This window comes from Castor canadensis, chromosome 4 (assembly GCF_047511655.1).
Source record: "Castor canadensis chromosome 4, mCasCan1.hap1v2, whole genome shotgun sequence".
Lineage (NCBI taxonomy): Eukaryota > Metazoa > Chordata > Mammalia > Rodentia > Castoridae > Castor > Castor canadensis.
In genome coordinates, this window is record NC_133389.1 from 26,725,891 (window position 1) to 26,750,724 (window position 24,834).

Sequence of the window (24,834 nt, forward strand, 5' to 3'; positions counted from 1 at the left end):
CAGTGAAAACTCTTTGTACAAGTAATATATGCTAATAGAAAACTGTATCAGATAAAGGGGGGGAAAAAAAAACCCTAGGTGTGTTGCCTGTAACTCCAGCTATTCAGAGGTAAGAGGATTGTAGTTTGAGGCCAACCTGGGCAAAGTTAGCAAGAGAGCCTATGTGGGAAACAAACTAAAACCCAAAAGGACTAGGGGCACGGTAGAGTACTTGCCTTGCATGCATTAGGCCCTGAGTTCAATCCCCAGTGTTGCAAAACAAAAAAAAGAAAGAAAGAGAAAAAGAAAGGAAGAAAAATCCATTAGTTAAAGGTTTCAGTATTTTTCTAGCAGCACTAGTTAGGACAAGGAGACAGAAAATCGGTAAGAATACTAAGAATATAAAACACCTGAACAGCACTATCAGCCATCCTGACCTATTGACATTTCTGCACATACCATCCAGCAGAATATACATTCTTTTCAAGTTCATGTAGCACATTCACCAAATAGACCATATTCTGTCACAGAATACATTCGAACAATTTTAGAACACTAGAAATCATATAAAGTATTCTCCCAGACAGTAACAGAATCAAATAGACATCGATAACAAAAAGATGTCTAGGGAATTCCCCCAAACTTGAAACTAAACATATTTCTTAACAACCCATGAGTCAAAGAGGGAAACTCAGGGGAATTTTAAATTTCTTTTTTAACCTCAAAATTTTTTAATAAAAATGAAAATGTAACACCAGAATTTGTAGGATGTGGCTAAAGCAGTAGTACGGGAAAATTTATAAAAATTAAATGCATATACTAGAAAATAAATAGGTCTCAAGTCACTAATCTTAACTTTCATAAGAAACTATAAAAGAACAAATTAAACACAAAGCAAGCAAAAGGAAGTAACAAAGAGAAAAAGCAGAAATAATGAGAATGAAACAAAAAGACAATAGAGAAACACAATGAAGCCAAAACTAGTTCTTTAAACAGAGTGATAAAATTAATAAAAACTTGAGGCAGAGTAAAAAAGAGAGAAGACACTAAGTACCAGAATCATGAAAGAAAGGGGAGACATCACTACAGACCCTGCAGTCATTAAAAGCACAAAAAGAAATTCTAGGAACAATTCTATCCCCATAATTTCTACAACCTTAAATGAAATGGAACAATTCCTTAGAACATTCAAATTGCCAAAATTCACTTGATTCTACATAATTCCCTATGGAAAATAGAAAAGATAGGAACTTTTCCCAATTCATTTCAGAAGTCAGCATTATCCTCATAACAAAAGACAAAGACATTGTTAGAAAAACTAATATAGACCACTGTTACTCATGAACAGAGATGCAAATAGTCCAGAGATACACCAAAATATAAGCAAGTAGAATCCAGAAATATACAAAAAGACAGTATATTATGACCAAAAGGGGTCATTCCAGGAATGCTTGGTTGGGTCAATATTTGAAAATCAATTTATTTCACAATATTAATGGAATAATGACAAAACTATATGATTATCTGAACAGACACATAAAACACATTTGACAAAATTCAACATCCATTAATGATAAAAACTCTCAGAAAAATAGGAGCATCTGGAAAGGGTATCTGCAAAAGGTCATCATTTTCAAAGGTAAAGTAAATGTAAGAATATCCTCTTTTGAAACTCCTATTCAACATCACACTGGAAGTCCTTCCTAGTCAACAGAATAAGATAAGATAGAGATGGATGGGATGGGAAGGGGGGAAGAGAAGAGAGAGTAGAAAAATAAAAGGCATGTAAGTAGTCTGCAAAGAAAAATATAAACTCAACTCTATGCTCCCATTGAAACATGCTGATAATCCAATCTCACTCATTACTGTTAACAGTGCTGGTGCAGTCTGTGATCAGAAGACTTCCAAATTCTTTCTATCCCACCAGGAAGAATCCATGGCAGGACACATGGGTATAAAGGGAATTTATTAAAAATTAGGGAAGTGAAATACAAAGGGAAGCATGGTGAGGCCCACGTGAAAGCCGGAAACCGAGAGAGCATGTTTCTGCTCTTCAGGTGCTTTTAAAACCTATGACAACCTATGGGAAGGGGAGAACCAGGTAATTCTCACCCAATAATCAATGAGTGGGGAGGGGAATGGGCGGTTCCTGGCCAGGTGAGGGTGGTTCCTGAGCCAAAGCATGGTTAATTTAAGATTTAATGTTTTTCTGAGTCCTGAACTTTCCCTTCTTCACCCTGCCTCTAATTCCCCAAGAGACAATATTTCAAAAAATTCTTTATTGGGGATTACTGAAGATGAAGTCCATCTTCAGTATCTGCTTCGAGCTGACAATGGGCAGCAGACTCTAGTTACAAGAAGAAATTATCTCTTCTATTTCTTTCCCTTGGGGCTCATTTGGGCACAAGGTGTCTGAATTATTGTCCAGCATAGTTAAGGTTTCTCATGGAGACCTCGTTTGTTTGTAGAGCTTCATAGCTTGTTGCCTCATGATTTGGGTCCTAGAGGCTTTCATTCTGGAAGAGATAAATCTGGTTTAGAAGGCATGACCCAAAAATGAACGATAGTATCAGAAGGGGTCCTGCCAGGTGTGGCAGGAAGGGCAAAGAATCTAACTTTTAGGGGGAGTAGGGGTGGGGAGGTGGCTCGAACAATGTATACACATGTAAGTACATGCAAAAATGATAAAAATTTAAAAAGCATCTAGCTTCATTTTTTAAAAAGTGACAGAGTCTTATGGTTACTTTGCCTACAGGTGTTTATGTCTATAGCTATTTTTAACTCTTAGATGGCCCTCTATTTGGACTGTCACTATAGTAGGCAGTTAAGGGATGGCTACATCAGGTGCAGGTATCTGTCCTATTAGAGGGTAAACATCAGTGAGTCAGCTCTGTACAGAAAGAAGACTCACAGTGTCCCTAAGCAGAAGTAAGATACCATTGAAAGTTATATTGCCTTTGTTTAAATAGAAGGCCTTGGCCAAAGACACGAGTTTGTCTTTTGCCAGGAGCCTAGAAGGCTTAAATATTAGAGCACATGCATAACAGTCATCTCTTCCCACTCCTTTTTTAAATTTCTCAGCTCTGGTTACTTTTACTTTTAGAGGTCTGGCATAATCGACTCCATCTGCATCTGAAGAAGTCCCCTCATTTGTGCAGTTCTTTTGAACTGTCTCAGGTGGCTGAATGCCACTTGTTCCTCTAAGAAGTTGGGGGATGCTGAATGCTCAGGGGTTGTACCCTCTTTAACTGTTTCTCTGAACAGTCATCTCTGAAGATTCTGCTAATTTGGCAGTTTTGTCCCTTGGAGCAGAAGTAGATTCTCCTGTAAATCATAGCTTCTTCCAGAAAATCAGATTTTGTTCCACAGAGGAGGGGAAGTAACACATCAAACAGATCAGAAGTCAGTGCCAATGTGGCCTTTCTGGCCAAATTAAGCAATAAAAATATTTATCTTAGGCTTGGCTTAATTGAATCTAATTGCCGGCCCCATACATAATGTACTGACATCCTTAAATTGGTGTAAAGTGTCAACAGACAACAGTTATAACGTTTTACATGGAAAATACAAAATGACTCCAATACTTAAGAATGTCTGTCCTAAGAATTAACCTAGAAGGTAACACCCATGCACAGGAAATCAATGTGAGTCAATGCCCTGTATAGCTATCCTTATCTCAACCAGCAAAACCCCTTGTTCCTTCCTATTATTGCTTATACTCTCTCTACAACAAAATTAGAGATAAGGGCAAAATAGTTTCTGCTGGGTATTGAGGGGGGGAGCGGGAGGGGGTGGAGTGGGAGGTAAGGGAGGGGGTGGGGGCAGGGGGGAGAAATAAACCAAGCCTTGTATGCACATATGAATAATAAAAGAAAAATGAAAAAAAAATAAAAATAAAAATAAAAATGGAAAACGTAAAAAAAAAAAAAAAAAGAATGTATGTCCTGGTTGACAGATAAGCACTTGTCAGAGTTATTTCTCATGGGCTTGCCTGTAAATGCTCCTGAAGAATGTTAGAAATAAGACCCCTAAAGACCACTGAGGTCACAATTGAAGATACAGAAACAGAGAATTGTCTTGGCAAGGCAAAATTTACTTCTGCAGAAGGGTGCTCAGGTACACAGGCACAGCAAGTGCACATGAAGGAGACCATAGGTAGGCATTTTTATTCCTGATACAGTGGCCCCTGCCCCTTTGCTCAGATTGGTTGAGCTCAGGTGCACAATCTGCACTCGACTGGCTAATGTGACACTTGGAATCTGGGGTGGGGTAGGTAGTAATTTTGGCATAAAACAGAGATCAGTGACAAGAACCCAGAACTGCAAGCAGCTAAGATGGTAACACACTTTGATAGAAAAGGCTGTTTTACTCACAAAGGATCAGAACTGTAATGACAAAACTTAAAGTAACCATGGTTAATAGTTTAGCAATTAATATTACAGTATAGTACATACATACACACAAACTCGTAAAAGGAGTTAAGACACAAAATTGGTACAGTGTCTTTTTATAACTATTTTAGAAGGCTTATATACTTGAAGAAGACAAAGACATCTAATATATAAAGGAGCCAGTAGCAGCATCACAGTTTAAACCTTGAATTTTGGTAAGGCAAAGTAGCAAGTTAGTGGTTGTTAAAAACCCAAATTTTCCAAAGGTTAAGGGAAGGCAGTGTCAGCAATTTTTTTTTCTATTTTTTTTTTTTTTCCTATAATGTGCCCTAGGCATGAAACAGCTTTTGGCCACTGATCCAGGCAGCAAGCTAGGATGAACAAAGGACTGTCATTTTGCTCTGCCCTCGACTGATGTAAGAGCAACACCACCAACAAAGTGTCTCTTTGCCCATTGCAGTATCAGTAATTTCAAATATCCCGTTTTGATGCTCAATTCCATATCATATATAAAAAAAATGTTTTATCTAACCAATGTCAGATAAACCAATATTTATGTTTGTCTGACAAGCAGATGTCAGATAAACCAATGATTATCTAACAGACAGATATCGGGCCTAAATAGAACTTTTAGCATTTGTCATAAAGTGCAGAAGTGTTAAATACCTTATTAGATAGAATATACTAGAACTACCTATACATTTTTAACTCTGTAAATGACTTTGTAACATTTATATACAAGGCACTGACAGTATTAGAACCATTTAAAAGAATTGTTACTTAGTTTAAATTTAGTGTCTTTAGTGTTATCAGAAAAATAACTTGGGGTTTTTGCATCTGGTAAGAGGCTAATTTAGGCAGGATGCAAAGAATAGTAAATAATCTTAAATTGGCACTCTAATGAGCTAGTCATCTTTTTTGTTGGCAGGATCAAAGCACTCCCAGTACTTAAAGATACAGCCAAGAGAATATGTTGGCTTCCCCTTTGCTGGCTGGTGGAAAGAGGGAGAGGGAAAGGAAAAGGGGGAGATCCATTCTCCCCTCCACCCCTGCATGAGGGCTTCCTGTGCTGGCTGGTGGGGAGGGAGAGAGAGGTAAAGGGAAGGAGGAAATTTGCCCTTTGGTAGAGAGCCGAGATCAGTTCCAAGATCCTCAAGGCATCCCTCTTTTATCTTGCAAGTCTGAGTTGCAGGTCCTCTTGACCTGGCTTGCCTAAAAAGGCTTCCTGCAGATGTCTCTGCAAGAACAAGCTGTGGGGTACCCTGAAATCCTGTTCTCCAAAGGGCCAGTCTCTTACACCCCTGCATGAAGGTTCCTAAATGGGTTACTGATCCTGAATGCCATCCTAACTATTAGGGCATTAAACACTGAGCAAAGAGGCCGATACCAAAACCAATGTAGTAGACTCCTAAAAACTCAAGGTTTTATCATCCCATCTGGAGAGTGAGCTGTTGTTTGGTTTTGGTTAAATGTTGCATTAGCCTATAGCACCAAAAGTCCCTAACAGTTATTTTGATAAAACAGAAACCCATTTTTAAATACACATTAGTACCTTAAATTTTGACTTTAAAAAACTCTCTAGGCAAATTTTAAATATACCCAAGCCAATCACACATATATAAATTTATAAGTTTTAAGACCTTATTTTGTATCTTGAAACAGCCATTGTTTCAAGATAACACTGTTATCTTGAAAGAGTTTAGATAACACTATTTTTAATAAAATTCTTAGCAACTTTGTACCTTAAAAGACTTAGGAAGAAAATTAAATTAAGCTATCTTTTTTATAATAGTAATCTACAAGAACATATGGGTTAATAAACCCAATTACAAAAGAGTTAAATATAAATTATTCTCACAATGGAATGAAACATATTATTTTCCATAAATTTTCTTTTAGTCCTAAGGCTAAGGATAGTTAGGTCAGGTTGGGATTAGAACTTCAGGTAACTTGAGACAGTTGTACCCATTAACTTTATAAAAGTAGCTTAAGAACCATCCTAAAGACTTCTACATAGAGAGAGAGAGAGAAAGAGAGAGAGATGTTTTGACCTAGGCATGTCAAACAACATCAAAGCACACATATATGAGCTCAAAAAAGTAAAAATTAAGTGACCACAATTGGTAGGAGACAAAGATATACACGGAAAACACACACAATGACACACAATCACATTAACTCACAGTGAACTCTTTGTCATTATCTTTATTAGATTAATCAGCTAGATTTGTAAAAACTATATTAACTTAGAGAAATTTAATAATAAGTTAGAGAGTGGCAATATGCCGTTGAACACATGGTGGCCCCATCGTGGTGGCATCATTTCCTGTGACCACATCTCTCTCCAAAGGGTCTCTCAAATGGAACACAAAGACATGTTACATGCAACATACAGGCTCAATATAGCAGTCTGATATAGGAATAACAGACATCTCCCCCTACAGATAAGTGTCCATATGAGTTAGGCATGCTAATGAAAAGACCAAATAATTGAGGCAAACTAGGGTGGGATTTAAAAGATTTTGTTAGTCTCCTTGGATGTGACATCATTTGATAGTTTTGGAGAATTAGTCATAGACTGCAAAACTTTTCCCTCTATGAATATCGTGTCCTATCTTTTAGTTTTAAAGGGTTATGTAAATTTAGAATTACTAGGGTCTGGGCAAATGCCAGTAAACCTTTAAACTTTGAAGGGCATTTTTTTGTTGCCCACTTTATTCCAGGTATTTATCATCAGATCCTGGGTTGCTTCATAAAGGGACTTTGTTATTACCTAGAAAGCCAGGAATCTAAATCCTATATAACCCAGTCACTTATAGATCCACAGTTTGGAAAGGACTTTAAACAAGTTTAGAATCTGACATACTACACTGAGCTGTAGAGAACAAAGTTTACCCTCGCCAAAAAGCAAAAAACAAAAACTTAAATAACTTTAACCCTGTTTGCTTTTATATAGCATTTAGATGAAATTTAGACATATACCCCACAACATTTTTGGGGTGTTATTAAAATCACTGAAAAGACAGATACTTACATAAACTGATTTAGTTAGGACTCAGTTTCCTACAGAATCTTGATAAAACATAAAATCTCTCCTAAAAAGCCAGTTTTAGTAACTATTACTAAGAACAGAGTATCTTTAAGACAGAATTAGATGCTAGCTTTCAGTTAGTTTACTAAGTTTTGATTTTAGAAAATGATTTATATAACCTTTAAAATTATAGCCATATTAAATTACATCAGATATTTTGTTACCTTTCGAACATTGAGGTTTTGCCCCTTTCTAAAAGTAATTTAACTTTTTAACTTCACAAATCTCTTTTTAAGATCAGATAGCCAGAGTCCAGTTGCTATCACAGGAAGTTCTACCCAATAGTAATCCACACCCTAAACATCAGCTATGTCTGAAGCAAGGAGGTTTTCACAAGTGAATTTAACAAAACAAGGACCCAAACTTAGGAGCTAGACAGAGCAAAAGCTAGGACTATCAAACAGAAATTCTCTATCAATTAGAGCAGGAACCAGCAGATCACCCAATGTCTCTCTTAACAAGACCCAAATTCAGAAAATCACCCAGGGCCCAAAAAGCCAAAGCTGAGAGGTTTTTAGTAAATATTTTCACCTTAAAATCTAGACACGGCCTGAGGCTGGTAGGTGGGACATGACCCTCACTCACCAGTGAACTGTCCCTAGAATGGGACAAGTTATGGTGGGGGAAGGGTGGAGAGGAACCAGCCCAAGTGACTGGGGAGTAGACCGCCACAGCTAGCATACCACCTCTGCCTAGGCCAGAAAGGGAAGAGAGAGAAGGGAGAAGAGGGGAGAGGAAGGGAAGAAAGCCACAGTTTTAAGGCAGCCAGCTCTGGAGGGAAACCATGGGATGAAGGAACCTCCGCACGAATGTTCTCTGAGAACCCCAAGCCATGGGGGAGGGGAGATGCATGGGGCAGACAGACACCCCTGGTTCCTGCAGGCTGCTCATCCCCACTATGAGACCCACAGGGAGGCTCTTGTGTTGAGCAGACGCTGCTGGGTTCCCAGGACTCCAAGTCTTCCAGCTGCATTCTCCAAGGGCAGAGCTCAGCCCATTCCCTTGGCTGTGCAGAAGGAAGAACAGAAAAAAGTAAAAGTGACCCTCTAAGGTGCAGTCTGGGGATTCACCTTTTTTCCTGGCTGGCTTGCCACAAAAAGCTGAGTGCTGGTGCAGCCTGTGATCAAAAGACTTCCAAATTCTTTGTATCCCACCGGGAAAAATCTATGGCAGGACACGGGAGTGTAAAGGGAATTTATTAAAAGTTAGTGAAGAGAAATACAAAGGGAAGCATGGTGAGGCCCAGGTGGAAGCCGGAAACTGAGTAAAGCATGTTTTTGCTGTTCCAGTGCTTTTAAAACCTATGATAACCGATGAAGGGGAGAACCAGGTGATTCCCATCCAATAATCAATGAGTGGGGAGGGGCATGGGTGGTTCCTGGCCAGGTGAGGGGGGTTCCTGAGCCAAAGCATGGTTAATCTAAGATGAAATATTTTTTTCTGAGTCCCAAACTTTTCCGTTAGCCTGCCTCATTACTAGACTCACATTACTAGTGTGAGACTTCTCACACTTCCCAAAAGATTTTTCTGGAATTTTAGGCTGCACTAAAACATCAGGGAGGCCTCTCCTCTCACTAGTGATCTGTTTTGATGACCAATTAGACACTCATTGTCACAGTTCACATATGCCTGAATGCAGCAGCACTCATTTACCCCAGCTGGGGCTCTCACTACTTGGAGAGTCATCTGCCTCTCCCCCACACCCACCCAAGAGTGCGTGTCACATTGCCATTCATGTGAGGCCTCAACTGTTTCCACAAGCTCTGCCACTGACTACTATGCAATTCTCCTGACAGACTTACTTCTCCCATCTTTCACCTATTTATCATGGGTGCAGTCCCGCTTTCCTCTCTGCTTATTCTGAAAGTCACTCTCTCCTTCCTCTTTTTCTTTCACAACCATTCTCCATGACCCACTAGATTCTAAGAGAGAACAATTAGCAATCGGAAAAAATTAATTTCCCTTTCTTGAGGGCAAAGAACTATCAGCCTAACAATTTTTCAAGAAGGTGAGAGAAAATAAATTATATTTCAGTCTTCCAATGCTGCAGAGAAAAATAAAACAAAGTAGTGAAGTTTCTGACTACTTGTGGATTTGTCTACTTTTCCTTCAGCTATGCATGTATGTATGTATGTATGTATACATCAGTTCTATCACGTGTTTTGAAGCTGTGTTGTTAGAAGTGTGTATACCTATGATGGATCCTCTTGTGTAAACATCTCAACCCTCTTCTCTGGTAGCAGTGTTAGGTGGCAGTTAGCCATGAGGGCTTCTTGGATGGGTAAAGGGACAAAAAGAATAAAAGGCATGTTCAGTAAAGGGAAGTACTGAACCACACCATTTATGCAGCTTTATTCATTCACCCCTTTTTTTTCAGCACTGGAGCTTGAACTCAGGGCCTACCCTTTGAGCCACTCCACCAGCCCTTTTTCGTGATGGATTTTTTCAAGATAGGTTGGTTCTTTGCGAACTATTTGCCCTAGCTGGCTTCAAACCGAGATCCTCCTGATCTCTGCCTCCTGAGTAGCTAGGATTACAGGCATAGGCCACTGACACCCAGTTTATTCATCTACTTCTTTTTCACCTAATCTGTGCCAGGACCCAAAAATGGCACCAAGGATCCAACAGAACGTATGAGATCCCTGTCCTCATGAGTCTGACAGTATAGGGCAGAGACGCACATTAAACAAGTAATCATGCAAACATGTAATTAATTACTACAGCAACATGGGCGACAAAGAAGTGCAGCCAGTGTGAGATAATGTTACAGGCCAATGTAAGTACTAGCATCCCCCTCTGTGCCCCACCAGTGTGTCTCTGGCCCTGATGGCCTTTTCTGCTTTTCTCTACCCATTCTAAGCCTATGTGTCCAAGTCAGGTTGCATCTCCCCATAAAGCCTGCCAGCTTGACTTTGGGGACTCTCCTTTCTTCATGCTGTGGGTACCTCCTGTCAAAATGGAGCCCTACCTTCTTCTTGGATCACAAGTATTGACAGAAAACATATGTTTAAAAGATAACAAAAAGGCTTGGTTAAACAAGATTAACATTTTGGAACAGAAAAAATGCAAGATGACTGTCTCTGAGGGCAAGAAATAAAAGCACAGAGTGGAGAGCAAAGTTGGAGGTATGGCCTGTGAGGCCCAGGCCTGGAGGCAGGCAGTGAACGTCAAGATAACAGCAGGGAGAAGAAAGAGGCTGGCTTGAAGGCAAACCCATGAAATTAGACCAGCGACCCTCTGCCCAGGAACTTTCAAAAGCTGCAGACTTAAGGAGGAGGAAAACAAAACATTGTTTGGTGACCAAGAACTGAGACCAGATACCCTTTATCTCTGCTTCCAAATCTGCAGAATCTCCTGCAGGAGTGCAGGGCAGAAAACTCTGAACTATCATTCTAGGATTCAGTTCTAGATGGGGACATGGTAAAGCTGTTTGATAGGGAGGAATGTTCACAGAGCAGGAGAAAAAATGAACAAATAAGACCTTCAGACCTCCCCAACTCCACAAAACTGCAAGTCAAAATTCCAAAACACAGAAACCCAGTCCTTATAAAGACGGTCCACAAAATTAACACTCAAAACATTAACTCACTCCAGATGAAATTAATCTCAGAACAGTCTGACAAAGACTTAAAATAAGTATGCTTAGGGTGTAAAAGACACAAATGGAAGAATAATTGGTGTAATCTGTGAGCTGGACAAGCATAAAATATGACATTAAACAAAACCTTACTTTTGATTCTCACCATAAACTTTGACTCTGAAATAAACTGATTTGGCAAGGGTAATCTCCTCTTTCCCCTAGGAAAAATTCCAACACTTTGGACACTCCTTTTTTTTCCTGATCATTCTTCATAAGTAGCTTTTGGTCACTAAAAACTTCAAACACAGCCTCAGTTCTGCAGTTGATCTAGAGTTAATTCTCTGCTCCTGGTTAGACCTGCTCCAAGTTGGAACCTTGCAGTGGGATCAGGAGAGCCATGACTGTGGCCGGTTGGTTTCTGCAGAATTCCTTCCCATGACAGCAATGACTGTACTCACCCTCAGACTTGAAGCTGGAGGCGGGAGGAAGGAAAGAAAAGAAAGGGGATAGCACGTCTGTCTCTTGCCTGGATGACTTCACAATCTGTGGATCTGGCTGCTTATGCCATGCAAAGTTGTTGTCCTTGGATGGACCCTATGGAAGAGTGAGCTGTCCTTCTTTTAATGATGATCCACAGGGTCTCAGAGGCTTTCCGCAAGTATTTCTATCCTCACGGCTGTCACTTGTAACTGCTTCGCCTGCTGCTTGGCACATCTGGCCTCTATGGTGGAATAAAGACCCAAAATAACTCAACTGTGGTCTCATTTGGTCATTGAAAAACACTCACACTCACATTGCTCTTGCTCTGCTGAACTCCAGGGTTACTGGTCAATCCCCACACAGCGAGCCTCTCCTTAGCCATCAAAGGAGTGAATGCTGCATCTCTAGAGCTAGCACTGAGTCAGGCATGTTAGCTTTGCCCTCTATCTGTGTTAGCTTTTTGTGGTCAGAGCAGTCATCTGTCCACTGTGTCCCCCAGTTCCAGGAATACATTTTCAAGTGCAAGTAGTGCTCTAGAAGCTAGAAGACAAAATTTTCTCTCTCGATGCTGATGTGTGAAAGCAAGACCCCTGCTCTTGACAAAGAAATCTCATTAATTCCACCCCCACACATGTCCACCTCTCTGACACTATTTGTAATTCTCATCTAGATGAGGGATCCAAGAGTCAAGGAGCAGGTTTTCAGAAACACTTCCTTTGTAACTGAATATTGAAGAGTGGTCTGTCCCCCGGGTAAGTGGAATATAGTATATTACATCAGCTTCAGCTAAAACAGACATTAAGCATCTCACTGTAACATCTACTTAGAACAAGAGAGCAGGAAACAAAAACTACAAGAAGTAAAACCAAAACTGGTGGCTATAAAAAAAGAATTAAATTAGAAATTTTAGAAATAAAATTTCTAACCACTAGGGCTGGAGGTGTGGCTGAAGCAGTAGAGCACCTGCCTAGTAAGCACAAAGCCCTGAGTTCAAACCAAAAACTAAATAAAATAAAAACTTTTAAAAATGCTGGTAGAGTGGCTCAAGTCACAGAGTGCCTGGCTGGGAAGTATAAAGTACCAAGTTCAAACCTTAGTACTGCCAAAAAAAAAAGTACTTTATGTTTTCATTCTCATTGTGGTGGGTAAAAGGATGGGAAAAATAACAAGTAGACTTTGTTGGGGAGATTCAAAGTTGATATGTTGTTAAGAATTTAAATAGAACTGAGCGTTGATAGCTCATGGCTGAATCCTTGCTATACAGGAGACAGAGATCAGGAAGATCGCGTTTCAAAGCCTGCCAGGGCGAATAGTGAGACCCTATCTCAAAAACGGCTGGTGGACTGGCTCAAGTGGTAGAGTGCTTACCTAACAAGCCTGAGACCCTAAGTTCAAACCCCAGTACCACAATAAATAAATAAATAAATAAATAAATAAATGGAAACCAGTAAAGAATGGAAGTAGAATCTATAGCTTTTAGACAGCAGAGTAATAAAAGGGGATAGCAAGGTCTGTACAATCTTATTCAACTCAACATTCAGCAGAGACAGAGGACGAAGAGAGGAAAGAAACATGAATAGTTAAAAGAAAATAAAAATAAAATGGTTCTCAATAAGTGTAATGGATGTAAGTTCCCTGTTAAAGACAGGAGTACCATGGACTGGTGGAGTATCAAGTGGTAGAGTTCAAACCCCAGTACACCAAAAAAAAAGGAAACCACTAAAAACTGGGTTACCAGATTAAATTTTAAAAAAGAAAAGAAAATACAGCTACATGCGATAGCCAAGACATTTGGCTAAAACAAATCCATACAGAAGAGTTAGAAGAAGAAGAAACATTTGGCTAAAACATATCCATACAGAAGAGTTAGAAGAAGAAGAAAAAAAGTATATCATGCAAATACTAACAGAAAGTCAGCCAATATAACAATATTAATATCAGAACAAAATAGAATTCATAGCAAAATCAAAAAGAGGTTAAGAAGAATCCTTTTCATAAAGAAGAAAAAGCCTGCTACCTTTTTCCACAGCAGTGTTGGTTTGTTGTTGTTTTTGGTTTTTGGCAGTATTGGGGTTTGAACTCAGGGCCTCATGCTTGGTAGGTAGGCGCTCTACTACTTGAGCCACTCTGCCAGCCCACAATTAATATTTTTATCAAGACACGTGACCACCTGCAATGAAGACTTGTTTTTAGCCTCTCAGGCAGTCAGGTGTGGTCTCAGTTTGGGCCAATGAGATAGAAGGAAAAGTATGACAAAGCAGCTCAGAAACCTTCCTTGAGGGACAGAGTCAATTCCTTTGGCCCCTTCTTCTTTCTCCTGCTACCTAGAACACAGCTATGCCATGGACCAAAAGGATGAGGGGCACTCCCTAGATGATGGCAGAGTCCCTGAGTACTCCGTGCAACAGAGCTGCTCCACCAACCCTAAGAGGCCTGCCCCTGAACGTTTCTCCTTTCTCCAGGTTTCTGCTTACTCACAGCTGAATCTAATCCCTGTTGTAATCTCTGATGCCATGGTGCTCTGTCTGTGCTCTCCTTGAGGAGGAAAGTGGTATCTTAGAACTCTCTCTTTTCCCACTTAATATCTGGTGTTGTTATTGGCTTTCATAATGGCCCTGAATAGGACCAAGGCCTAGTAAGTGTATCTTGTATACTGACTTTGTCAACACTGCTGTGTCCTTAATCCCAGTGGCTTCCATGGGTCTGAACTCATCTTTGTCAGTCACAGATAGCAGGTCTAAATTCAGGATGAGTTACAATGTCTGGAAGCCTGGTTTGCCTTGAGTGTCACAGCTCAGTGCTGTCAGAAACTTCACAAGTCTGTGTTCCCCTAACTCACACCTTCCCTTATAACCCTTCTGCCTTCTGCCTGGGGCCCCAAGCAAACCCAGAAATAAACAACTTGTACTGAGGACCTGCCGGGAATGTATTTCTATAGTCAGTAACAGGTGTCTTGTTTTGGGGAAAACACACCTATTTCATGATTGAACAGAGCACATATGTGCTGGTAGCCTCAGAATTCTCACCAGGAAAGCTGACTCCTCTTGCCCCTGGCTGCTCACTCCTTTGTTGGGCCCCATTCCCAGCATGGCCTCTGAGGTTGCCTATGACTGATGAAGGGATTGGGGCTCACAACAGAGGTGTGACTTCCCTTGGTGCTGGAGAAGGTTGTGGACTCTTGGACATTTAGAATATTTGGTAGAAGAGTTAAGGCAGGATTTGGGGAGCCTCTTAAAGGAGTTTATTCTAATGAGGGACTGTTTATCTTTTTAGAATGCACAGACACCAGTATGCTCTAAAGCAGAGGTCAACATACATTCTCTACACAGGGACAAATAAATATTGTGTGTTTGGAAGCTCATGTGCTCTCTTCACAACTATTCAACTTCAACATTGTAGCATGAAAGCAGCCATGGACATAAAAGAATGCTCATAGCTGTGTTCCAATAAAGCTTTATTTGCAAAAACAGGCAGTCATCCAGAAGAGGCCTACAAGCTGTAGTTTGCTGAGCCCTACTCTGGACCTCTGCCCAACCTATTCCAGAACCTCGAGGTCAACTGTGGGGTGGAGTAGCATTTTTCTCCTTTCTTTGCTCAAGCCAGTTCTCTGGGTCTGACATGCCAAGCCACAGGCCTGGCAGAGGCCTCAAAGCTGGAAGAGGCTGCTGATGGGACAAGATTGACTGGGGCCAAGTGTGTCCTTAGGATGCCCAGCTGATTCTTGAGGGCCTCATGGCTCTAGGCCACCCAAGTGCCCATTTCAGGGCTCCCAGGATGGCTATCCTGGACAGTTCCTCTGCTCTGTGACTCTGAGACCTCCTTGTCCTCTCGTCCTTTTCACTAACCTGTAAGGAGGATAGGTAACTGAGCCACCTAACCACCCGTCATGCACCCACGCCCTGTGGATTCAATAGAACAAAGCCATCATGTGGAATTTCTGCATGGCTAGAGAACCATGCAGGTGGGGAGCAAAATGTCTATGCAGCAGGCAGGGTCTCAAATTTTGCCTGAGGCCAGCCTGAACTGTGATTCTGCTATCTACGGCCTCCTGGATAGCTGGGACCACAGGTGTGTACCACCACACCTGTCTTATTGGTTGAGATGGGGTCTTGCTAACTTTTTGCCTTGGCTAACCTCTAACAATAGTCCTCCCAATCTCTTCCTCCCATGTAGTTGAGATTACAGGTGTGAGCCACTGTGCCTGACCAAAGATTTTTATTTTTATTTTTTACAAGTAAAGCAGGAGAATTTATTGAGACAGAAAAGTATAAAGTGGGAAAGTAGAGCCCTCAGAGGTGGGGGTGGGGTTCCAAGAGAGGATGCCCCAAAAGATTCTTATTTGTGACTGGACTCAGACTTAGAGGTAGAAGCTCTCAGAGAACATAACCGCATCCCTTGAAAACCTTCCTGGTGTTTTTCTTTGGCTTTCTTCATCCTCTTGGCCAAAAGTTTAGCATACTCTGTAGCCTCTTCCTTACTTTTCTTAGTGTGTTGTTTCTTCAGGGCAATACGCCAGTGTTTGTGTAATAGGACACATGGAGTAACAAGACACTGAATCTTGGGGTCCTGGGTTTCTTACCTTCTTTGTTTAAGAACTTTCTGACAATATATTGGCAGACAGCAATTTCTCTAGAGAAATTGAAAAGTTTGTGGATTCTGCTGGCTGTTTGGGGTCTGAGACAATAAGACACAGGAATATCATCTAGGAATATCTCTCTCTCCCTGCTTTACAATAACCAAGTTGAGAACTCTCAGATTGGCATCCACAATGCAACTTGGAAGAGATTCACGCACTCTCTCTCCAGGCCGCTTGGGCAGTGACAGCAGCAGACTCAGCAGCAGGTGCACTTGGCCGTGAGTCAAGACACCTGCTTCATGGGAAAATCCATTTGTTCTTCCCACCACTGACTGGGACCATATGGCCCTTCTGTTCTTCACCCAGAGCATCAGCAGCAAGGTCTTCAGCCATTCGTTTCTCTTAAAAAGTATGAAGTTTGTGCTCCCTGTCCACATTGATGAGTTTCTGACAGCCAGTGCCCAGGAAGGAGAGGTCTGGCTTCACCTTGTCGCAGCCGCTGGCCTCCAAGGCATAATGGTGCTTTGCTTGTTATTGTGATCTTGCCCAAGGCTAATTTTCTATTTCCCTCCAATCCTCTATATTTATTAACTGGAATTCTATAAGAAAAAGTGGTCCCTTTTCCTTAGTATTTCTTTATTTACTTATTTATTTATAACTATGAATTAATGGATATTTATTTAGTAATCTGTATACTATCATTATATAATCTAACATCTTCATTGTTTGATACTGTCACCCAGCTTCTTCCACCTGGGCACTTTTTGCCCAGGATGGCCTAGACTGTGACATCTTATTTGTGCTTCCCCATATAGCTGAGGTGACAGATGAGCACTACCACATCCAGCTAAAAGGTTGGGATCTTACAAACTTTTTGTCAGGCCACCCTGACAAAAAGCTAGGCTGGCCACCCTGTTTGACAGGCACAGCCTGTCCTGTTTGCCAGAGTCCCCACCACTCCTGACTCACGGTGCCCCTTGAGCCCTGGGTTGCATCTGAATTGGTCTTCATTGCTTCACAGTCCTCTCCCTCATTGTATACATGAGGGAACCAAGACCCAAGATGGCACGTCATTGGCTGGATTCACCCCATTGGCCAAGGGCAGGGAACCCAGACACCCCAGTGCTCAGAGATCCAGATCCCCATCTTTTTCCCTGCTGCACATTAATTGTCAAAGTAAGTCAAAGAAATAGATCCCAAACATGTTTAAAGAAAATGAATTAAGAAATTGGTTTATTAAAACCCTGCAATCATGATTTTCACCCTAAGAAAGTAAAATGTGTGTGTTGTATTGGTGAAACATCCTTCCAGAACAAGAGAAGCAAGAAGGACCGGGCAAGGAGAGGAAGCATTGGGATCACTTCTGAATGGCAATATGTTACGATATGAATCGATGGTAGCCACATGTCCTGAAATACCGCTCAGTAGAAGGAAACGAAGTTGATATTTCCTCAAAATGGAGATTGCCTTGTTAGTTGATCCACAGCAAAATATCAACTCAATCATCTCAAAACTGTTGGACCCAAAGGAAATAAAAGACTTTGGCCGTTTTCAGGTATAGGCAATCCTCAAACTTTATTTTAGGCCAGAAACTTACTAACCTTTGGTAACTGCACAATGCTGGTCTGAATTGCATAGCCAGCCTCTCTCCTGTCTTCCTCTCCTGCTCTTCCTTCCTCCCCAATTCTGTACCAAAATCAAACTCTCGATGCAGAAGAATCCAACAAACTCACTAATGTTCAAATGCATGGATCTACATTAGCATGAATTCAAACATTAATGGGAATTGAGAACCACATTTCTTAGTAAGCGTTTTCTGAGTTTCCCAAAGCATGCAGGAGATCCACACCAGCAGTATGTTTTTCCTTACATCCCTGATATGGTGGTGGTGACAGAGGTGTCACCAGCCTCCTAGCAGGAGCAATGCCAGCTAGGACTTGAGGCCAGGTCTACCCCAGAGTTCTGCCCTAGAGGTCAGGAGAGCTGGTCAGAACCTTTAACCTACTTGCCCTGGTGCCCAGGGACCCAGATTCCAGGGGGACAGTACTTATCCACATTGTTAAGTTGTGGAAAATGACAACAAACCTTTGACTTACAGTATGGCTCTTGGCAGGAGATGACAGGCTTTATCTCTGCCCACAGCCAAGTTATCTCATGTTAAGCAAAATAGTGAAAGGAGCAAGGACTGCCAGCCTACACAGCTTGCTGGTACTAACTATATTCCAAGTATTTCTCTATCAGTTCTTCAGTCAGCCCTCCCAACAGCCCATATAATAAGCATCATAAACCATAAACCCCAGTGTCTAGGGCAAGGTGTGATGGTACAAACTTGTAATCCCAGCCTCTCAGGAGGCTGAGGTAGGAGGATCTTGGTTGAAGGTTAGCCCAGAAAAAGTTAGCCTGAGATCCTGTCTAAAAAATACAAAAAGGACTGGGGTCATGCCTCAAGTGGTAGAGCACTTGCCTAGCAACCATGAGTTCAATCCCAAGTACAGAAGAGAAAAAAGTTCCAGTGTCCAGAGAAGAATACTATAGCTCAGAGAGGTTACATTACTAATTCTTAGCACTCGGCCCAGCCACTGTGGACTCTGGCAGGGAGTCTAGGTCAACCTCAGGCTATGGATCTGGTTTCAGGCCCTTTCTGTGAAACAACCCCAAATGAGAGGCATATATATCTACAAAATTCTTTGCAGGTCAGAAACCCAAGAATTTGCCCAGCTAGTTTATGCAGATTACTCCAGCCCGAGACTTGGTCAGCATCCACGCAAGCTTACACAGTCTTGTCATCTTACAACGGACAAGACAAATCCAGGCACAAGAAGCCAGCAAGTGGCACTGTGTTGCTTGTGACTTTGAACTTCAAGTGATTATTTTCTTTGGACCCAGAGAAATCAACATTGTGAGTTAGATGAAGTCTGAGGCTGATTTCAGAACAGCTCAGCCAAAAGTTGATCTTAAAGTTCAGCCCAGCTGTCTCATTACTCTTTTTCCCTCCTGGTTACCGTGTTTTCACCTTGTCAGAGTGTAAGCAAACAAGATGGGTACAGAGAAGGTGGAATCCAGTGTAGGCGAGCGGCCTGGGGCCTGGCCTTGGGATATCCAAATTCTAGCCCTGCTGCTGCCTCAAAATCACTGATGAGACCTTGGAAATCCCTTCCTCCCTTTGGTTTACAGTTTCTCAGACAAGGAAGTAATAAAGTAGATTTCCTCCCAGCTCAGACAGGTAATTGTACTATAACCCAACGCTCCAGGGCATCCTTGGTCATGGTACCACACCCTGGGTTGCAGGTGAGAGAAGTCATGAGTTCACCCACTGAAGTTGGGCTCGCCCTTCACTTCCTGTGCTATCATTCCTAACTCAAACACCAACACCATCATGGGGGCATGTCCCGTCCTGCAGGACACATCAGCGTGGGTAGCGAACCTAGAAGGGGAAGAATGAAGGGACAAGAGACACGAAGGAGACAGCAAGACAGGAGTTCTGATCAAGCTGCAAAATTTTATTGTTCACACAGGGGTATTTATGTGCTGAGGGAGTGAGGGGTATGACAGGTGCAGGCTGGTTGGCTGGTTCTGCTATAGGGTGCCCGTTCCCGCCGGCGGCAAGGTAAACTCCCAGAAGAGAAGCAGGGACGGCGCCATCTTGTGCTGGAGATGGAGAAGTTGGGACAAACAACCGCAAAATGTTCCAGGGCAAGGTCAAGACAGAATGGCTCACAAAGGGAGTCTTGTCTCCGATATTTCCCCCTTATTCTTATACAAACATGACCAGAATATGTCGGCTTATTGAGAGGGGATGACAGAGGCCCAGTTCCTCAGGGTGGAGATCATTTTTGCTTTGTAAGCAAGCGTCCTTGCTAAGTTCTCAAGAGAATCTCCTCGGCATGTTTTTTGAGGAGGCGGATTTTTTAGGAGCATGCCAACCGCCATGCACCAGGGCATGTCATACAGAGGTCTTGGGTCTGGGGATCCTAGGATCCACCCTCCTGCAGTCTTACCTGCACCCTCGTTTAGAAAAGCCTTTATGATCACTCTCCCTGGGTGCTGCCTCCCCCAAGCAGAGGGGCCCAGTGGAGGAGGGCCCAATGGGCGATGAGTGGTCAAGAATGTTATATAAGAGGGGGTGGCAGAGAGAAAATTTGGAAACCCAGATGGAGCATTTAGCGAGTTTCTATTGAAAGGAAGGTCTCAGGAGCACGGTCTTCCATATCCAGGTGATGATAATGGACCTGTATAGGCTTAGAGGCTAAGGTGTTAATTTGTTCTTTAATAAATTGTATCAGCCTGTTTATAATGCAGGGCCCTATGATCACAATTAAAAGTAGACCTAGCAAGGGGCCTAATAGTGGAAGAAGGTAGGGTAGAATTCCATTAAGCCCAGTCCAGAGGGGGTTTTCAAATAGCTCCCTTCGTCTCTTTTCTAAATCTTCTTGAAGCTGTTTAATTTTGGTGCGTACTATGCCTGATTTATTGGCATAAAAGCAGCATCTTTCCCCTAAGGCCAAGCAGATACCTCCCTGGTTGGCTGTTAGCAGATCTAAGCCTCGCCTGTTCTGAAGGACTTCTGCCAGGGAGTCTATTTGGTTCTGTAAATCCTTAATGGTTCCAGATAGAGTTTGTACATCATCTATAAGTTGTTGAGATAGGCGACAGTAAGAGTGTATAGCCGTGCCTAAGCCAGCTGTACCTGTGCCTATAGCTGCTGTTATTCCAAGGCTGGCAAGGAGCGGTAAGGCTTGTATTGCCCGTTTATGTCTTTTAATTAAGGTGTCTAAGCTAGGAATGGGCAGAGGTTCATCTCCTGAGACAACAGTAATATCTGGGAGTAATAAGGCAACAACACAGCCACCAGTCCAATTTGCTGGAAGCCTGGGGAAGGCTGAGTTTCCTCCACACAAAAAAACTGTACCGTTGGGGGGACAAAGAGCTGGGGTGGGTGAGGAATAATTTAGAACTGATGAGCAATTTCCAAAAGAACTAACCCCAACGTCAATATCATAAGAATTATTTTGCATCCTGCCTTGAAGGCATACTGTAGGTGCATCCATAGGCTGTACTTTAAAGGGAAGTCCAGATTGCAGGTATCCTGATTATTTACGGTGGAGTTAACAGGTATTGCCATGGGCATTATTGCTCCTGTGGTCATGCAAAGCCAGCAATCCTTAGCAAGGGTGGGGTTGGAAGTGTTAAGCAAGGAGAAGGTACTTCCCAAAATATCTAATGTATTGGGATCTAAATCTGGAATCTGAGATTTAGGCAACATTAAGGGGTGATATGTGAGTTCGGGGATTTGGGGTTTTAAAAGCTCGATTATTTGAAGATGTTTGACAGCATCCGTGGGTCCTCCACCATCAGAGACCCCTGTAGGAGGGCGGGAAGCCGTCTGCATAGCATTTTGCCCAATTTTAACAAGTTTTAAAGTACCATTATCAAAGGGTGCACTTTTGAGAATGTCATTAATCAAGTTCCAATAAGAAAAGGCGGTCACAGGGACCTTTTCGGGGCCAAAAGATTCATAATAGTCTTTTAAACAGTCTCCGACCCGGAGCCATCTTTTACCATCAATGGTTCCTTCGAGAGGAAACCAAGGACATAAATCTCCTATGTAACACGCGCCCCTCGTGTCTTGAGGGCCTCCTTGAGGCCTGAAAGAAACAAATCATGTGACAACACTGCTTGTCCCAGGGTGGGTCACTCACCGTTTGCCGTCCTCACTCTCCTCCTGGATCTGTCTCCCGGTTGCGTTAGCCGAGGCGATCGCGAACTCTGCTTGGGCCCAAGCCTTCCCGGAGGACGGTGTTCTCCCCGCAATCAAAGGAATAGCTACAGCCACGTTGGGCGCCACATGTCCCGTCCTGCAGGACACATCAGCGTGGGTAGCGAACCTAGAAGGGGAAGAATGAAGGGACAAGAGACACGAAGGAGACAGCAAGACAGGAGTTCTGATCAAGCTGCAAAATTTTATTGTTCACACAGGGGTATTTATGTGCTGAGGGAGTGAGGGGTATGACAGGTGCAGGCTGGTTGGCTGGTTCTGCTATAGGGTGCCCGTTCCCGCAGGCGGCAAGGTAAACTCCCGGAAGAGAAGCAGGGACAGGGGCAATTTAACCCAAAGACTCCCTGGAATTTTCTAGGTGCTCCAAGAAGTAGGGAATAAATAGGCCTTCCCCAGACTAATCAAATTCCAGAGTTGAAGAAATTCCCAGCTTCATGCTATTAAAATGAACAAATTCCCTTCATACTCACAGATCATGGGTGTCCCTGGGAAGAAGGCTTCCGAGGGCCTAACAGATCTTCATAGGTCTACAGGCCTGTGGTCACTGCGTGAAGGAATACAGCAGCACCGGAAGACACACCTGTCTTCATGGAGGCTCAGGCTTGCTAGAGAATGGTCTCCATCCATCCTGTGACATCCCCAGGAGATTCTGGGGTCTCATAGAGACTGCCAAATGAATCAACCACGCATCAAGCAACAGCTTATTGCCCTCTCACTGAGTCTGGGAGTCTTTATACATTCTGTATCTTTATCACCAAGTATCATCTCCTACATCTTGGGGCTGTTTGCTGCTTGTCTCATGGTACCAATGACTGAGTAGCTAGGATTACAGGCGTAAGCCACTAGCTCCCAGTTTCTAGAAGGCTTTGACAAACATAGTACACATCCTGAGAGATCCAGAAGAACTGACAGATATTTACGGGGTTCATGGAGGGTAGCCTCTTGGAAAAGGCAGAATCAGAGTGGGATTTCTATAATCATTACTGGATTGGTTGGCCTAAGCAAAGCAGACCCCACTTCCTTTGGATAAGTACAAATTGTATTGCAGCTGAGGTTGGCAACTCTTCACTGACATATCATGTTTCATTTCTTTAATAATTTAACTATCATAGTCCTGAGTTTTTGCTGAGGCCCATTGTGAAAGGCAGGGCTGGTCACAGAGGACAAAGAAGCAAAGGACTCTGAGACAAGACAGACCTCTGATGTGCTCTGGCCTGCTCTGTGGAGCAGTTGCAGAAGGTCACATTGTCTTCTCTCAACACTGCAGCCCAAATTGCTGATGACTTCACTGCAACTGTCTCACTTCAGGGCTGTCTTGGGACACTTTGGTCCTGTGGATCAGGCCAGTTACTGGTTCATAGAGCACGTGGGGAATGCAGCCTCTCTGTTTTTCTATATGTTAGTTTACTAGGGCTGCCTCAACTACAACACACAAAGTGGGTGGTTTAAACAGCATAAATTGGTTGTCTCACAGTCCTAGAGTCTGGAAGTCCAAATCACAATGTCACCGTGGTTGACACTTTCTGAGCTGGATAATCTATCTAATTGAGCCACACCTCCAGCTGAGCTAGACAATCTGTTTCATGCCCTCCCTGGGCAACCTGTGCTGTTCCTTGCCTCATCTAGTATCACCTCCATCTTTGCCTTTTCCTTCCTTGCTGTGCATCTATGTTCAAATTTTCCCCTTTTTGGCTAGGGATGTAGCTCAGTGGTAGAGCATTTGCCTGGCATGTGTGAAGTCCTGGATCCATCCACCACTAAAAAAAAAAAAAAAAAAAAAAAAAAAAAAAAAAAATCCCCTTTTCTTAAGGACACCTATCATTTCAGATTAAGGACCTACTCTAGTTAACTCTAGTTAACTATATCTGCAATAATCTTAATCTCTAAATGAGGTCACATTCTGATGTACTGGGGGTTTGAACTTCAATGTGAATTTTGGGAGGACACAGTTCAACCTGAAATGCTGTGTGACTGACCTAGTCCTGCTCGTGAACTCCCTCTTGCTGAGGGGTGTGTGGTGGGAGAAGGCAGGGACATATTAAATACAGCTCATTATGACAGGTAATCTTGTGTACCCACTTGAGTGGGCCATGGGTGCTCAGACTAAACACTGTTCTGCGTGTGGCTGTTAGGGTGTTTATGGATGACTTTTACCATTTGAACTGGCGACTCAGTAATATGGACTCCCCTGTCCCCGCAATGTGGATGTACCTCATCCATCCATTGAGGTCACCAATAGAACAAAAAGGAGGAGGAAGGAGGAATTTTCTGTTTCCTGCTTGAGCTGGGCCATCTCACCTCATCTTCTCCTGCCCTGGGACTGAAATGTACATCATGTTAGCACGGGCAGCTAGGTAGACAAGAGCAGGAAACAGGAAATACCCTGGGCTGCAAGATTCCATTCTGCTTTGAAGAGGTGGAATCATAAAACCCCAGACTTCATACACCTGTAACCAATAATTAAGATTACAGCCAACACTCTCCTTATGGCGCACACTCCTGGTATCAAGGTCACCCATCCTTTAGCCTGCGATATGACCTTCCCCTGGCAGTACTAACTGTGAAGGGCAAAGAGGATCAGATGTGTAGACACCTGCCCTCAGCTTCTTAAAAGTGCAGGTGTATGACTTCCCATACCCCAGCAGCCACTGCACAGTCAGGGAGGGCCTCAATTTGAAGCCACCTAGTAACCTCACCCTTTTGGTTAACAAAACCCCAGGCCCTGACAACTTTGGGCGGCAGTCATTACCTGAAGTGTCCACTTTGCATCTTAAGGTGCTCTGGCACTTTGCTAATAGGTCACTCCTTGCTATCTTTGTGGTCCTCTGTCCTACTCTTTGTGGACACCTGGGACACTGTCCTAATCTAAGATGTAAGCAAAGAAGCAAGGAACGCATAGAACACCCATCCGCCATATCGGTAATTCTCCTGAGCTCAAGGCTTCACAGTCAATCTGGAATA

At 42.6% G+C, this 24,834-nt stretch overlaps 2 pseudogenes; both read right to left on the bottom strand.

Annotated features, from left to right (window-relative positions):
• Window positions 1-4,690: 4,690 nt before the first annotated feature.
• On the bottom strand, window positions 4,691-4,835 carry LOC141422979 (small nucleolar RNA SNORA48; annotated as a pseudogene).
• Window positions 4,836-15,856: 11,021 nt separating this feature from the next.
• On the bottom strand, window positions 15,857-17,108 carry LOC109698182 (small ribosomal subunit protein eS6-like; annotated as a pseudogene).
• Window positions 17,109-24,834: the final 7,726 nt, after the last annotated feature.